Below are 16,157 nucleotides of genomic sequence, written 5' to 3'. Positions count from 1 at the left end.
GAGTATTGCAAATACCATCGAGTCTACGGGCACCCTACCAATGAGTGCTACGACCTAAAGAACGTTATAGAAAAGCTAGCCCGGGAAGGAAGACTAGACAGGTTCCTGGCCAACAAAATAGATGAACCAAAGAAGAGAAGAAGGGATGAAGAGATCGGATGAGCTGAACATCCCCCTCACATCCCAGAGAGGCATGCTCACATGATAAACAGAGGATTCGCAGGAGGAGGGATCTCTAAATCATCGCGCAAAAGACACTTTAAGGAGGTATACCATGTTGGAGGAGAGGACAGGTCGGCCGACCTCCCCACTATTACCTTCACTCAACAAGACATTGTGGGCATCGTTCCAGGGCATGATGACCCCATGGTTGTTACCATAATACTTGCCAATGCCAACCTCCACCGAACATTAGTCGACCAAGGAAGCTATGCAGATATACTGTTTAAATCTGCTTTCGACAAGCTCGGATTGCAAGAAAAAGAACTCAGAGCATATCCAAATAGCCTATACGGACTAAGAGACGCCCCAATTCAGCCATTAAGGTATATCTCACTACACACAACCTTTGGAAAGGGAATTCGATCTAGGATGTTAAGCATAGATTAAATTGTAATCGATGTGAGCTCAGCATACAATGCTTTAATAGGCCGAACAATACTGAACCAACTCGCCGCTGTGGTCTCCACTCCAGAAGGGATCGCTACCATAAAAGGAGACGAAAAACTCGCGCGACACTGTTATAACGAAAGTCTGAACCTTAAAGGTGACCCCAGAGGAAAGGAAACCAATACCATAGAACTCGGGGGAGTTCGAGCTCGCGAAGAACTCCGTCCGCAGCTAGAAGGTGAAACTAAAGAAGTTCAAATCGGAGACACTCAAGACAAAACAACAAGTATAGGGGCAAATCTGAAAGGAGATCTAAAGGAACCACTAATAAAGCTCCTGAAGGATAATTCCGACGTCTTTGCGTCGAAGGCCACAGATATGCCTGTTATTGATCCCGGACTAATGTGCCATAGGTTAGCCGTATATCCAAGGTCTCAGCCAGTACAGCTGAAACGTAGAAAATTCGGCCCAGAGAGGTTGCTAGCTGTAGAAGAGTAGGTACAGGCTTTGCTGGAGGCAGGATTCATAAGAGAGGTAAAATATCCATTATGGCTAGCTAATGTAGTATTGGTTAAAAGGTCAAATGGGAAACGGCGGATATGCACTGATTACACCGACCTCAACAAAGCCTGCCCAAAAGATCCTTCATGAACGCTAATTGACACACTAGTTGATGCTTCATCAGGATACAAGTACCTCTCCTTCATGAATGCTTACTCGGGATACAACCAAATCCTGATGTATCAACCTGACCAGGAGAAAACCTCCTTCTTAACCCCAAGAGCAAACTACTACTATATAGTCATGCCCTTCGGACTCAAGAACGCAGGGGCCATCTACCAAAGACTTATGAACAAAGTCTTCGCTAATCACATTGGAAAGCTAATGGAAGTATATGTCGATGACATGTTGGTAAAGACACAAAGCAAGGAAACGTTGCTATCTGACCTCACTTAAGTGTTCAATACCATAAGAAAGCATGGGATGAGACTTAATCCCGCAAAATGCACTTTTGCAGTAGAAGCTGGCAAGTTCTTGGGCTTCATGCTCACCTAAAGAGGAATCGAAGCAAACCCAGATAAGTGCCAAGCCATACTTCGCATGAAAAGTCTAACCTGTGTCAAGGAAGTCCAGCAGCTCAATGAAAGGCTAGCAGCTCTGTCTAGATTCCTAGCTGGATCAGCCTTAAAATCTCTCCCGTTCTATGCAATATTAAGGAAGGGAAAGAGGTTTGAGTGGACTCTAGAATGCGAACAAGCCTTCCAAGACTTCAAAAAATTTCTGGGGCAACCACCCATCCTTACTCGACCTCGGGAAAGCGAAGAACTCGTACTATACCTCACCGTAGGAAGTCGGGCAATAGCTTCAGCACTAGTTAGAGAAGACATATGTGGGGAACAACCCATCTACTTCATTAGTAAGGCTCTACAAGGGGCTGAACTAAACTATGAAAAGATAGAAAAGTTTGCCTATGCCCTCGTACTCACTTCTCGATGACTCCGCCCATACTTCCAAACCCACACCATCAGAGTACGGACTAACCAGTCCAAAAAAGGTATTCTACAGAAAATAGATTTAGCTGGAAGAATCCTACATTGGGCAGTTGAGTTATCAGAATTCAACCTCAAATATGAAGCTCAGACAGCTATTAAGTCACAGTACCTAGCCAACTTCATGGTAGAGTATACTGACACACTGGGAACTCCCACAGAGTGGAGCCTTTATGTGGATGGCTCCTCGAACAAAACCGAGAGTGGTGCAGGCGTCATTTTAGAAAGTGATTAGGGAACCCAAATCGAGCTCTCATTAAAGTTCGGGTTTCTCGCTTCAAATAATCAAGCTGAATTTGAAGCCCTACTGGTTAGTTTGAAGCTGGCTAGGGAGGTAAGAGCTCAAAAGCTTACCATTTTCAGTGATTCATAGGTAATTACCTCACAAATAGAAGGGAGCTACGAGGCCAAGGATCCCACCCTGAGGAAATATCTAAATAAGACCAGAGAATAGTTCAGACAATTCACAGAATATGAGATACGACATATACCCAGAGACCAAAATGCCCGAGCTGATGCACTTTCGAAGCTAGCCAGCACTAAACCAGGGGGCAATAATAGAAGCCTCATCCAAGAAACACTACAAAATCCGTCAACCACGGAAGAGAAAAAGGTACTAGATATATCAGACCAGGACCAAGGGTGGATAACTCCTATAGTCAGCTATCTCAAGTCGAAAATACTTCCCGCAGACAAAAAGGAGGCAAAAAGGCTAGTATGAGAAGCACAGTACTACACCATAGTACAAGACATCCTATATAGGAGAGGAATCTCTATGCCCCTCCTAAAATGCGTCCCGACCTCCGCTACAAGGGAAGTTCTCAAAGAAGTTCACAGTGGCATGTGCGGCCACCACTTGGGGGTGCGAGCTCTTTCCAAAAAGGTACTCAGAGCTGGATTCAACTGGGTGACTGGTGTACGAAATCGTGATCTCAAAGGCGCCAAAAACTTGGTACGCACGTTCATAATCTCAATTCTCTTTCACAACTCTGCACAACTAACCCGCAAGTGCACTGGGTCGTCCAGGTAATAAACCTTACGTGAGTAAGGGTCGATCCCACGGAGATTGTCGGCTTGAAGTAAGCTATGTTCATCTTGTAAATCTCAGTCAGGCAGATTCAAATGGTTATGAGGTTTTGATAATTAAAATATAAATAAAATATAAGATAAGATAGAAATACTTATGTAATTCATTGGTGAGAATTTCAGATAAGCGTATGGAGATGCTTTGCTCCTTCTGAATCTCTGCTTTCCACTGCATTCATTCAAATATTCATACTCCTTTCTATGGCAAGCTGTATGTTGGGGGATCACCGTTGTCAATGGCTACCGTCCGTCCTCTCAGTGAAAATGGTCCAAATGTGCTGTCACTGCACGGCTAATCATCTGTCGGTTCTCACTCATGTTGGAATAGGATCCAATGATCCTTTTGCGTCTGTCACTACACCCAACACTCGCGAGTTTGAAGCTCGTCACAGTCATCACATCCCAGATCCTACTCAGAATACCACAGATAAGGTTTAGACTTTCCGGATCTCAAGAATGCTGCCAATCGATTCTAGCTTATACCATGAAGACTCCGATCTTTCAGAATGGAGGCTAAGAGATACACACTCAAGCTATTGCAGATAGAACGGAAGTGGTTGTCAGGCACGCGTTCATAGGTGAGAATGATGATGAGTGTCACGGATCATCACATTCATCAGGTTGAAGTGCGAGTGAATATCTTTGAAATAAGAATAAGCTTGAATTGAATAGAAAAACAATAGTACTTTGCATTAATTCATGAGGAACAGCAGAGCTCCACACCTTAATCTATGGGGTGTAGAAACTCCACCGTTGAAAATACATAAGTGATGAAGGTCCAGGCATGGCCGAATGGCCAGCCTCCAAACGTGTACAATAGCGTAAAACTGAGCAAAGAAGGTCAAAAGGACATAAAATAAATCTCTAAAAGTAGTTTTTATACTAAACTAGTAGCTAGAGTTACAGAAAATAAGTAACTAAGTACAAATAGTGCAGAGATCCACTTTTGAGGCCCACTTGGTGTGTGCTTGGGCTGAGCATTGAAGCTTTCACATGTAAAGACTTTTCTTGGAGTTAAACGCCAGCTTTGGTACCAATTTGGGCATTTAACTTCAGCTTGTAACTCAGTTCTGGCGTTTAATGCCAGAATAGGGCAGGAAGTTGGCGTTTAAATACCATTTTACATCGTCAAAACTTGGGCAAAGTATGGACTATTATATATTCCTGGAAAGCCCAAGATGTCTAATTTCCAACGCAATTAAGAGCGCACCAATTGGGTTTCTGTAGTTTCAGAAAATCCATTTCGAGTGCAGGGAGGTCAGAATCCAACAGCATCTGCAGTCCTTTTTTAGCCTCTGAATCAGATTTTTGCTCAGGTCCCTCAATTTCAGCCAGAAAATAACTGAAATCATAGAAAAACACACAAACTCATAGTAAAGTCCAGAAATGTGAATTTTGCATAAAAAATAATAAAAATATACTAAAAAGTAGCTAGATCCTACAAAAACTACCTAAAAACAATGCCAAAAAGTGTATAAATTATCCGCTCATTAGCGACTTTGCAAAAGGAAGCAACAGAGTTTGTCAAAACATGCCCCCATGCCAGAAGAACACGAACTTTCACATCGCACCACCCAAAGAACTCATTTATGTCATTTTGCCCTGGCCATTCGCAAAATGGGTACTCGACCTCCTCGAACCTTTCCCATTGGGATCAGGGCAAGTCAAGTTCCTCATTGTTGGAATAGACTATTTCACAAAATGGATTGAAGCAGAACCTTTGGCTGCTGCCACCGTCCAAAGAAGTCGGAAGTTATTGTACAGAAACATTGTCGAAAGGTTTGGGGTGCCACACTCCATTACCACAGATAATGGCACTCAATTCTCCGACACGGGCTTCAGAAATATGGTAGCTGATTTGAAAATCAAGCACCACTTCACCTCTGTAGAGCACCCACAAGGCAATGAATAGGCGGAAGCCGCCAACAAAGTCATACTGGCCGGGTTAAAACGGAGACTATAGGATGCCAAGGGAGCTTGGGCTGAAGAGCTCCTGCAAGTCCTGTGGGCATACCGGACAACACCACATTTAACCACTGGAGAATCACCATTCCGACTTGCTTATAGAATGGAGGCAATAATTCCCGTGGAGGTTGATGAATGGATTTTTGATGGATTAGAATTTCATAAATGAATTCTCGTTGCTAGTATAGTGATAATGAGTTTTGCTCGATGGTTTAGAATTTCTCTTCTAGAAATAAGAACTTCGTTGTAAGAATAGTTCTAAACCAACAAACAATTCCCACATCAAAAATTTGAGTTGTCACAAGTACAAACCCCAATGAATTTATAATCGAAGTATTTAGACTCCGGGTCGTCTCACGAAGAGTTGCAATGAAGTGTTTAATTATTGACTATGAAAATGCAAAGGGGGGTTTGGTTGATAAGAGGACAAGAAAATAAATGGCAAGAAAAGTAAAGAGAGCAATTAAAGAAAGCAAGTAATAAAGAGAGACATTCATGGCAAAGATTGAGATCATAGGCTTTCTATCCTAGTCATGCAATGATTAATTCATCTTATTTAGTTAACTCCAACAAATAGGGAGAATGTCAAACAAGACTAATCAATCATACCACAATAATAACAAGAATTTATCTTATTACGTCATCCCCAACGATTGAGGAAGGTATCATGTTATCCTCATACTCAGAGAAAGTCTAATAAGACTAGCTAATCTCATTCCAAAAGTCCTAATCAACTCACTAATTAAATTAGCAAAAGATTAGCGTCAATGGAAACAATATTAGCTAACAACTCTAGATCACCAACATAAGTTGGGTTTTCATGACTCAAGATTGCCTAATTACTCTTTCCAAGCCAAGAATGCTCAAAATCTACTCTAAAGCCCAACCAAGCATTTTGTCAAACACTTGGAAGGCATACATGGAAAGCATTGTAAAATGTGCAAGAAATATAATTCTACCAACTATCAATAGCAATAAAAGTAAATCAACAACTCAATTCATCAATAAAAAGAACATCAAACATTAAATTGCATTAAAAGAAAATGGAGATCCAACAAGGGTTCATCAACATAAAAGTAACAAAATAAAGGAAATGAATAAGATGAACTAAGAGGATTAAGATGTAATAACAAGAAATTAACAAGGGAAAACTAAATCAAAACAAGAATTGAAAGTGGATTTAAGAAAATTAAACCTAAACTACCCTAAATTCTAGAGAGAAGAGAGAGCTTCTCTCTCTAGAATTCTACCTAAAACATGTTGAAAAACTAAACTATGACTACTTCCTTCATTCCCCCTTCAATCCTTGGGTTCAATAGCATCAGAAATGGGTTGGATTGGGCCCAAAATGAGCTGCAAAATAGCTGGGGGCGATTTCATAAAAGTGGGCCACGGACAGCAACGGCGTGCGCGCGCAAAGTGTGCGTGCGCGCCCCTGAACGCGAAGCAACGTATGGCAAAATTTATATCATTTCGAAGCCCCTGATGTCAGCTTTCCAACACAACTGAAACCGCCTCATTTGGACCTCTGTAGCTCAAGTTATGGTCGATTGAGTGCGAAGAGGTCACGCTTGACAGCTTTACGGTTCCTTCATTTCTTCATGAGTTCTCCCACTTTGCATGCTTTTCTCCTCACTTCTTCCATCAAATACTTGCTTTATGAACCTGAAATTACTCAAAAAACATATCAATGCATCGAATGGAATTAAAGTGAATTAAAATCACCAATTTTAGGGCCTAAAAAGCATGTTTTCACATTTAAGCACAAATCAAGGGAGAATTGCAAAACCATGCTATTTCATTGAATAAATGTGAGAAAAGTTGATAAAATCCCCCAAAATAAGCACAAGATAAACCACAAAATTGGGGTTTATCATATAGTTTCTAAACCAACAAAGAATCCTTTCATACAAAAATTTGGTTGTCACAAGTAACAAATCCCTAAAATTATTAACCGAAGTATTCAAACCTCGGGTCGTCTCTCAAAGGAATTGCAGGGAAGTGTTCTTGTTATTGGTTATGAGATGTATATTTTGGGGTTTTGGATAAGGAACAAGAAAAGTAAATTGCAAGAATAAAACTAATAACTAAGAAAGCTCTTGGCAAGGTATGAGAACTAGAAGTCCTATCCTCATTATCTTCCTCAATTGTGACATCAATTGTCCATTTCTCCCACTTAGTCAACCTCTGGCTATGAAGGTAAGTCAAGTGGATAAATCAACATGAATCCTCAAGTCCTAGTCAACTCCTAAGGAAAGACTAGAGTTAGTGGAATTCAAGTCAATTAGCAACTTCTAATCATTAATCAACAAAAGAGTTTGATAACTCAAGAGTCTCCAATTACTCAACCAAAGCCAAGAGGAGAAAATCTACACTAACATCCTTCCAAGTATTTTATCAAACACTTGGAAGGCATAAAAGGAAAGTAGAATTAAATTGCAAGAATTATAAATCTACAATTACTAATTGCAAGGAATTAACAACAACAATTTAAATCAAAAACAAGAGAAACATTAAACATAAAATTGCATTAAAGGAAAATAGAAGAACAAGAGTGCATCAATAACGAAGCAGAGAATTACAAGAATTGAAATACAAAACTAGAGAGAGGAAAGGTAGAGGAACAAGAATTTACAAAGGAAAAGTAAATCAAAGCATGAAATTAACCTAGATCTAAGAAATCCTAATCTAACCTAATCCTAATTCTAGAGAGAAGAGAGAGCTTCTCTCTCTAGAAACTAACTAGAGCATTCCCTCCAAAATTCAATTATGACTTCCCCTAACTAAAGCTTCTTCATCTCCTCTTGATTTTTGCATATAATAGGCTCAGAAATGAGTTAGATTTGGGCCTGGGAAGCCCAGAATTTGCCCCCAGCATTTTGCCTTTAATAAAGTCATGTGCGAGCGTCGACGCGTACGCGTGGGTCACGCGTATGCGTCGACGCATACGCGTCGCTTGGCAATTTGCGTTCCACGCGTATGCGTCATGTACGCGTACGCGTCGCCATGCGACTTCACAATCCACGCGTGTGCGTCTGCTGCACGTGCGCGTCGATGAGTGTATCCCAAATCCTTGATTTTCCATGATTTTTCCACTTTGCATGCTTTCCTCTTCACTCCTTTGATCCATTCCTAGCCTTTTCAACCTGAAATCACTTAACAAACATATCAAGGCATCTAGTGGAATCAAAGGTGAATCAAAATTAATCAATTAAGGGCCTAAAAGACATGTTTTCACTCTTAAGCGCAAAGTAGGGAGAATATATAAAACCATGCTATTTTAGTAAATAAATGTGGGAAAAAGGGTGATAAAATCCCCAAAATTTAGCATAGAATGCACCACCAAATAGTGGTGCATCAAGGGTAGAAGAAGAATCTCCCAGAATGATCCTCTACAATGAAGATACCAACTCCAAAGCTCAATGGGAAGAGCTCGACTTACTTCCAGAGTCCGAGAAAGAGTTCGGATTAGAGAGGAAACCCTAAAGCGTCGAATGGCTCTGAGATATAATCGGAAGGTCATCCAGCGAAGCTTCACCACCAATGATCTCATCTTAATCTGAAATGATATCGGAGCAGGTCGGTCGGGAGAAGGAAAGCTAGCAGCTAACTGAAAAGGACCATACCGAGTAGTAGAAGTACTGGGGAAAGGTTACTATAAGGTGTCCGACCTTGAATGATGAGATCTACCAAGGTCATGGCATGCCTGTAACCTAAGAAGGTACTATAGTTAGAAAATATGATCTTAGGTCAAGGCGCATTCTTTTTCCTAAAAAGGTTTTTTAATGAGGCGCCAGGCCGAGATCTAAGAAACTGCCCGACCTATAAGGGTAAGCACTCGTATGTACATATTTATATTTATGTTTTTATCTCATTATTATTTGAAAGTATTCAATTCCCTAAAAAGTTTCCTCCCAAGACGCATCAATCTAAGCTCATAAAACGCAAAATTCATCGCTCGATTACAAAGAGGTCAGCAAGGTGAAGCGATAGAAGTAAGTTAATGCAAGAAGTTATAAAAAGTAACCCATAAAAAGCGACCTGACGAGGTCTGACTAAAACTGGATTACTAAAAATAACTTAAGAAGGCCCGACAGAGAAGTCGGACCAATGAAAGGATCACTGAAAAGGGATAAAAACACCTTGCAAAGGCCAAAGAAAGGTTAAAAAACCAAAGGCCAGAAGTGCTTCACCGAAAGGTACAAGTCTTGCAAAAAAGACACTACCTAAAAGGCCAAAGCACAAGTCGAAACGGCGCTAAAAATTCTTCCAAACAAACTATAAAGAAAAGGTTCCTCATCAGGAATACTACCTAAAAAGTTGTTGGAATATGACTAAAAAGCCCGAATAACAAGGTCATACGGATCGACGTCAGAGGGGCATAGGTACGATCTCAAGAAAAAAAAAAGCCAAAAAGGTTGGAAAACTTAAGGCTCAAAAGTTCCTAGCTAAAAGGGTGCAAACTCCGCCCAAAAAAGGCACGATCTCAAAAAGTCATCCGAGACTAAAAAGGTTCTATATAACGAACACTAAAAAGTCATCGGACAAGTCGCTAGCAGCTCGGACACCAAGCCACAAGGATAATTTGCCAAAAGCAAAGGGTTGACAAATACCAACTCAAAGCAGGGCATAATCCGAAAGGCAAACACACATTGCCACTCAAAGGAGGACGAACTCGGAAAGTTCCAAACCTCTATAAAATCCACAAAGATCGCAAGGATAAAACATTAAAGGTACAACCAACATATCAACAAAATGCATCCAGCAAAACATTAAAGATTCAAAGGCCACCTAAAAGGCAGCCCAAAAGTTTAAAGTGTTTAAAACAAAGGTTGCTAAGCAACAACCTAATGTCAGAAGAGCCTGCTACAAAAGACTTATAAAAAATTAGGACAAGTTCTCACAAAGTCCACAAGTCGGACTATACAAAATATTCAGAATAAAGATATTAAAAGAAACATCATAAGGGAACCAGGCTTGCCCTAGTAGCCGTACCCTGGGCAGGAGGAGAAGGAGGCATGGTCGAGATGGGAGTAGCATTAACCACTCCATCAGGCGCGTCCAGAATCTACACATCCGGCTTGGGATCTGGAGGTCTGAAGGGACGGAAGAAGCTGAAGCTGCCGAGGCTTTTCCTAGTGGCACAAGAGGAGAGATCAGCCTCGAGAGCAATAACTCGGACCTGAGCCTTCAGGATATCGAATATATCAGTCATACTATTTACCATGTGTCCCTGAAGCTCGGCATAATCATCTTGTGTTGATTGAAGCCTCTCCTTAGTTTCTAGCAGCTCACTGTAGGTCCGGGTATAGCTCTCCTTATACTTTTTCGCAGCCTCATCAGCCAAGTTAGTAGCTGGCTCTGTCCTAGTAGCACGCTCCTTTTCTTTTTCGACATTAAGCTCCAACTTGAAAACCCGGGCATCCAACTCATCCTTCAGACCCTTCATCCTATTAAATTCAGCTTGGGCATCCTCTAGAAAAGCCTTGGTAGCCCGGACAGGGGACTCGCTAACAACCTTAGATAAGGCCGCACCAACATTAGCCATTCAAATGCTGTTGGTGGTTATAAAGTCAAGGTCACGAAGGATGGAGATGTCGTCCAGAGGGACCTTACCATGAGGAGTAATTAATCAATGGCAAAAGCCACACCATCAAACTCTTTGTCATCAAGGTTATACGTCCCAACAGTTTTTTGACGCTCCGGAGGTGGGCTAGCAGCATTAGGAGATGAGGCAGGGCCAGAAGTCACCTGAGGTGGATCAGAGGGAACTACACTGACACTAGGGGTCGGGATGATCTTTCTTGGGCCCTGAGAGTCAGAAGTCGGCTTCTTTGGGGACACCTAAGAAGACCCTTCCCCCGAGGTCTTCGCTGACAAGTTCTGGGCAGCTGTCGCCTTTTTGGCCGGATTTAGGGTTTAGGGTTTAGGTTTCCCCCGAGGTCTTCGCTGACAAGTTCTGGGCAGCTGTCGCCTTTTTGGCCCTCCGGAAGGCTTCATGGAGTCCAAAGATTTTACCATTTCTGAAAAGAAAACTAGGAAAACAAGTTATAATAATAAAGAGGAATAAAAGTACAAACAATAGAAGAAAACCACTTCTAAAAGAAGTCAGACGCTACCTAGCTTGGCACGAAGGAGGGAGGGTTCTCTGAGAAATCTCTTGGTGTCCAGATGAGGAGGTTTCCCCCAGTGCTCCTCTAGAACACCCACAAAGGCCTGCTCAACCTCATCTAAACTCTCCCAAGAATAATTAGGAGCTACTATATCCTTTTGCCAACATAAAGGAAAGGTCGGCTCATCATTCTCATCTAAAAAGAAAAGTCGGGCGTTCTCGACAGCTCGGACCTTAAAGTAATAGTTCTTAAAATCTCAAAAGGACTCGTCAAACATTGAAAAAACTTTCTTCCCCTGGGTAGCTTGGAAAGAAATCCAAGAAGCTTTCTTCTTGACTACTCCAGGTTTTGTCAACACAAAAAGATAAAGAAAAATGGGTGTAGTAGGTCGGACACCTAATTCCTGGCACAATAGCTGGAAAATCTTAATAAAGGCCCAAGAGTTCGGATGAAGCTGGGAAGGGGCCACATTACAAGTCCATAAGAGGTCGGTCTCAAAATCAGTAAAAGGGATGATGATGTTCAACTGACTAAAGAAGTAGTCATAAGCATAGAAGAAGGGCTGCTCTCCCTGAGCTAAAGGAGGGAAACTAACGCCCTCCTCAGAATCAGGTGACACCAGTTCGTAATTCTTTTCATCATCTCTATTTCTACAAATCCTATGGAACCTCCTAGGCCTCACACAATACTCGGGATCAGCCACGGTCACACACATCAAGACTATTGAATCCAGCCAATCGGCCATATCCGCAGGAACTTTGGTAGACATCTCGACAATATTTTTTCATAAAGACATAGGCCAACTATCCCTATAGTAAGAAAAAGAAAAAATGGTCACTACCAAACAGCTCAGACAGTAAGAGAATGGCAAAGAAATAGTCAAACAAGTGTCAGATATGGCAGCAAAAGGGAAGCCTCAGGACTCGCAAAGAATGGAGGATCAACACCAAAGCCCAGGGGCACCCTTTGGAGGCAATAACAGAGGAAGAACCCAAAAAAAGGAAGATGACACAAAAATCTGTGCCCTAACCAGCCCTAACCCTCTCAAACAAAAATACAAGGAGTTCAACCATTTTGCCAGCATTTCTCCATACAAACAGCAATAACAAAAAGACCATAATTATCATGGGAACCAGACCTCGTAAAGAATCACCAAGAAAGTTTCAACCTTTTTCTACTAAGAGTTTAACAAAGACCCAAACTTTGTGCAAAGAGAAAGTGACGAAGAGAATTTATTGTACGGTTCGGAATCAATCAAAGCAAGGATCAATTTGTTAGTAGCATAGTCCAAACCAACAACGAATTCTCTCAATCAAATGTTTTAAATTCAAATTATAATAACCGAGATCAAGAGTACTTCAATCTTGGGTCACTCTCCCTAGCATGCAATTCAAAGTATTTCTCTTTCGGTTGTTAAAGAGGGTAAGAAGGGGGTGGTTTGTGCAAGAAATGAAAGATTAGAAGAACTAAGTAATAAAAGAGCTAAGAAATGAGAAAAATTGTAAATTAATGCAATTAAAGAGAAGATGAGATCAAAACTAGTGAAAATGCAAGGAATGCAATAAGAGCCTTGACTTGGGGATGAGGATCCAAGGAATCCTATCATCACCATAACCACAACTATGGTAATTATGATGAGTCAATCTCGCCTAGTCAACCCCAACCATCGAGGAGTAAGTCAAGAAAGCATAATTGACCTTAATCCATAAGTCCTAACTAACTTACCAAACTAGTTGATAAAAGGCTAGCATCAATGGAAACAAAAATCAACTAACTACCCAAGAATCACCACTAAATATCGGACATTATAACTTTAGTATCCTAGGAACTCAAACCACAAGCCAAGGTGGGAAAATTCTACTCAAAATCTAAAGTTAGAATTTTCACAAATACCTTGTGTGCATAAAAGTAAAACATAGAAAATTGCATGGAAAAATAACAAACTATAACCAACTATCAACAAAACCAACAATAAACATCCAAACAAGTATAAAGAAAGCATGAAACATTAAATTCATTAATCAAAACTTCAAGAACTCAAAATTGCAATTATAAACAAAGTGCTTGAACCAAAGGAAATGAAAATAAAGACAATGTAATTAAAGAGGAATTAAAGAGTACTTACAATTAAAGATGCGCAAAATCCAAGATCAAAGCTTCTATAAAATGCTTCAATGGAAATTGAAATTAAACCCTAAGAGAGCAAAGCTACACTACTCCTACTCCTACTCCTAATGCATTTTCTACCTAATCAACCCTTATGAAAGCTTTTCTTTCATATGTGTTGAATCCCCCTTATATAGCATTCCAAATTCAACCTCAAGCCTTCAAAATTTGGCTCAAAAGCACTCGGAAATCATAAGGCACGTGTTTCATTAATGAAATCACATGAAGGAACCTGTGCGGACGCACAGATGTGTGCATCCACACACTCGGCTGAAAATTAACCTGTGCGTATACACAGGTGCGTGCGTACGCACACATGGAAATTCTTGCTTGTGCACGTGCACGCAGGGCTGTGCGCATGCACACTTCGCTGTGTGTGCTTTCCCTTGTTTTCTTCATGTTTTCTCCCTTGTGCATGCTTTCTTCCACTTTTGCCCATCCATTCTTACCTCCAAGGCCTGAAATCACTCACAAACCATATCATGGCATTGAATGACATAAAAGTGGGATTAAATTGCTCTATTAAAGCAAAAAATTGCATGTTTTCAAATTTAGGATCAAATTAGGGACAAAACATAAAAGTATGCTATTTTGGTGCTTAAGTGTGAGTTCATGTGCTAGAATCCATCTAGATTGAGTCAAAATATACCATCAAATATGGACTCATCAGAAAGCATGCAAGAGTAAAAGTAACAAAAACAAACGATAAACAAAGCAAGTAGAACGAGAAAAGGTATAAGCACCAACTTGCAAAGGAAGATGAGAAGCAACGACAGAAGGCGTAACGAAAGGTGTGAACGGTCCAACGAAAGCTTCGAAGCTTCAAAAGAAAGAAAATCTTGGGGCAAAACTTTCGCAAAATGGTGATCTTTTTAATGAAATGAAGGATAGAAAGTTTTTTCTTCTCTGAGCAAATGAAACGGATGAAAGCAAGAAAACTAAAAACCAAGGTTTAAGGCTTTTTTCAATTTCAAAATAAAGCGAGGGAACAGAATGGAAAAACAAAATAAAAGCCTAATCAATGGGCATTAAAAGCGCATGCGCATTCCCAAGGAGATTAAAATGCTTCGCAAAAGCAAGCACCAAGAATCGCGCGAGGAGTAGCAACTCAAATCCATGCTCGAACACAACTCCCCTAAAGGATCGAAGCTGGAAAGCACGACCTCGAGGGAAGATTGAAGCTCGAGCAGGGGCACTATTCATACCGTGGGTCGAGCTGTACGAGCCAAGATAGAAAACAACCGACCATTTATAAAGGTTGGTCGACACCAACCTCTTCCCAAAGAGAGCTCGGCCAAATTGCTGTAAAGGCCCAAATAGGCCCAAAGCAGAAGATCACAGCCCACCTAAAGGCGGCTAGCCAAAGATAAGGGGACTCACCCACAAAAGATAAGATAAGATAACTAACTTAGCTCAAGGAAGGTCACACCACACTACTATAAATACACTGGAGCACCCAGGTATAACTAATACTCTGATTCTACACAAAAAACCTGCTTAAAGCCCATGCTAACTTAAGTATCGGAGTCTCTTGCAGGTACCACCACCCTCCGGTGATAAAGGATCAGCAGCACCACCAAGATCCAGCAAGTCGGACACAGCAGCTCCAACCCCATCAGAAGATCTCATCGGAGATCGACCTTCAGTTTCAGGTAACCCTCGGAACGCTAGGCAAAGAGTAAAGAAAACTACTCTCTAACTAGTGAAAATATTTTATCAAACACCTAGAGTGCAATAAAAGTAAACATCACAAATTGCAAGAATTAATGAAACCCATAACTAACACAAATAAGAAATCAAGAATAGCAATTACGATAAACATAAAAAGACATGGAAACATAAAATTTTATTAAAAGAAAATAAAAATCCAACAAGGGTTCATGAAAGTAAAAAAAGGAAAAATAAGGAAATTAACAAAGAAAGCTAAGAAGATTGAGACAATACAACAATAAAATATAAAGAGAGTTGAACTAAAAACAAGAATTAAAAGTTCGATATAGGAAAATTTGACCTAACCTAACCAAAATTCTAGAGAGAAGTGAGAGCTTCTCTCTAGAATTCTAACCTAAAATATGATGAAAAACTAAACTATGACTACTTCCCCCCCCCATTCCCTTACAATTCTTGGGTTCAAAAACATCAGAAATGAGTTGGATTTGGGCCTCCTTGAGCTCAGAAATCGCCCCCAGCGTATTGCCTTTAAGTTGGTCACGTGCTGCTTATTATGCAAACGCGTCGGTCACGCGTACACGTCGCCTTAACAATTCCTTCCCACGCACACACATGGGCCACGTACACACGTCGCTAGGCAGATTACCAAAATTCCATTTCTTCATAAATTCTCCATTTTTGCATGCTTTGTCTTCATTTCTTCAACCCAATCTTTGCCTTCTAAATCTGAAATTACTTAACAAACATATCAAGGCATCGAATGGAACTATAGTGAATTAAATTTATCAATTTTGAGGCCTAAAAAGCATGTTTTCAATTTTAAGCACAAATTAGGAGAAATTCACAAAACCATGCTATTTCATTAAATAAATGTGAGATAAGTTGATAAAATTCCCTGAATTTAACACAAGATAAACCACAAAATTGGAGTTTATCAAACCTCCCCACACTTAAACCAAGAATGTCCTCATGCTAAACCAAGAAAGACAAGAAATGG

The sequence above is a fragment of the Arachis ipaensis genome, chromosome B1 (assembly GCF_059453495.1).
Source record: "Arachis ipaensis isolate K30076 ecotype BB chromosome B1, ASM5945349v1, whole genome shotgun sequence".
Lineage (NCBI taxonomy): Eukaryota > Viridiplantae > Streptophyta > Magnoliopsida > Fabales > Fabaceae > Arachis > Arachis ipaensis.
Note: the sequence above shows the minus strand (reverse complement) of the source record.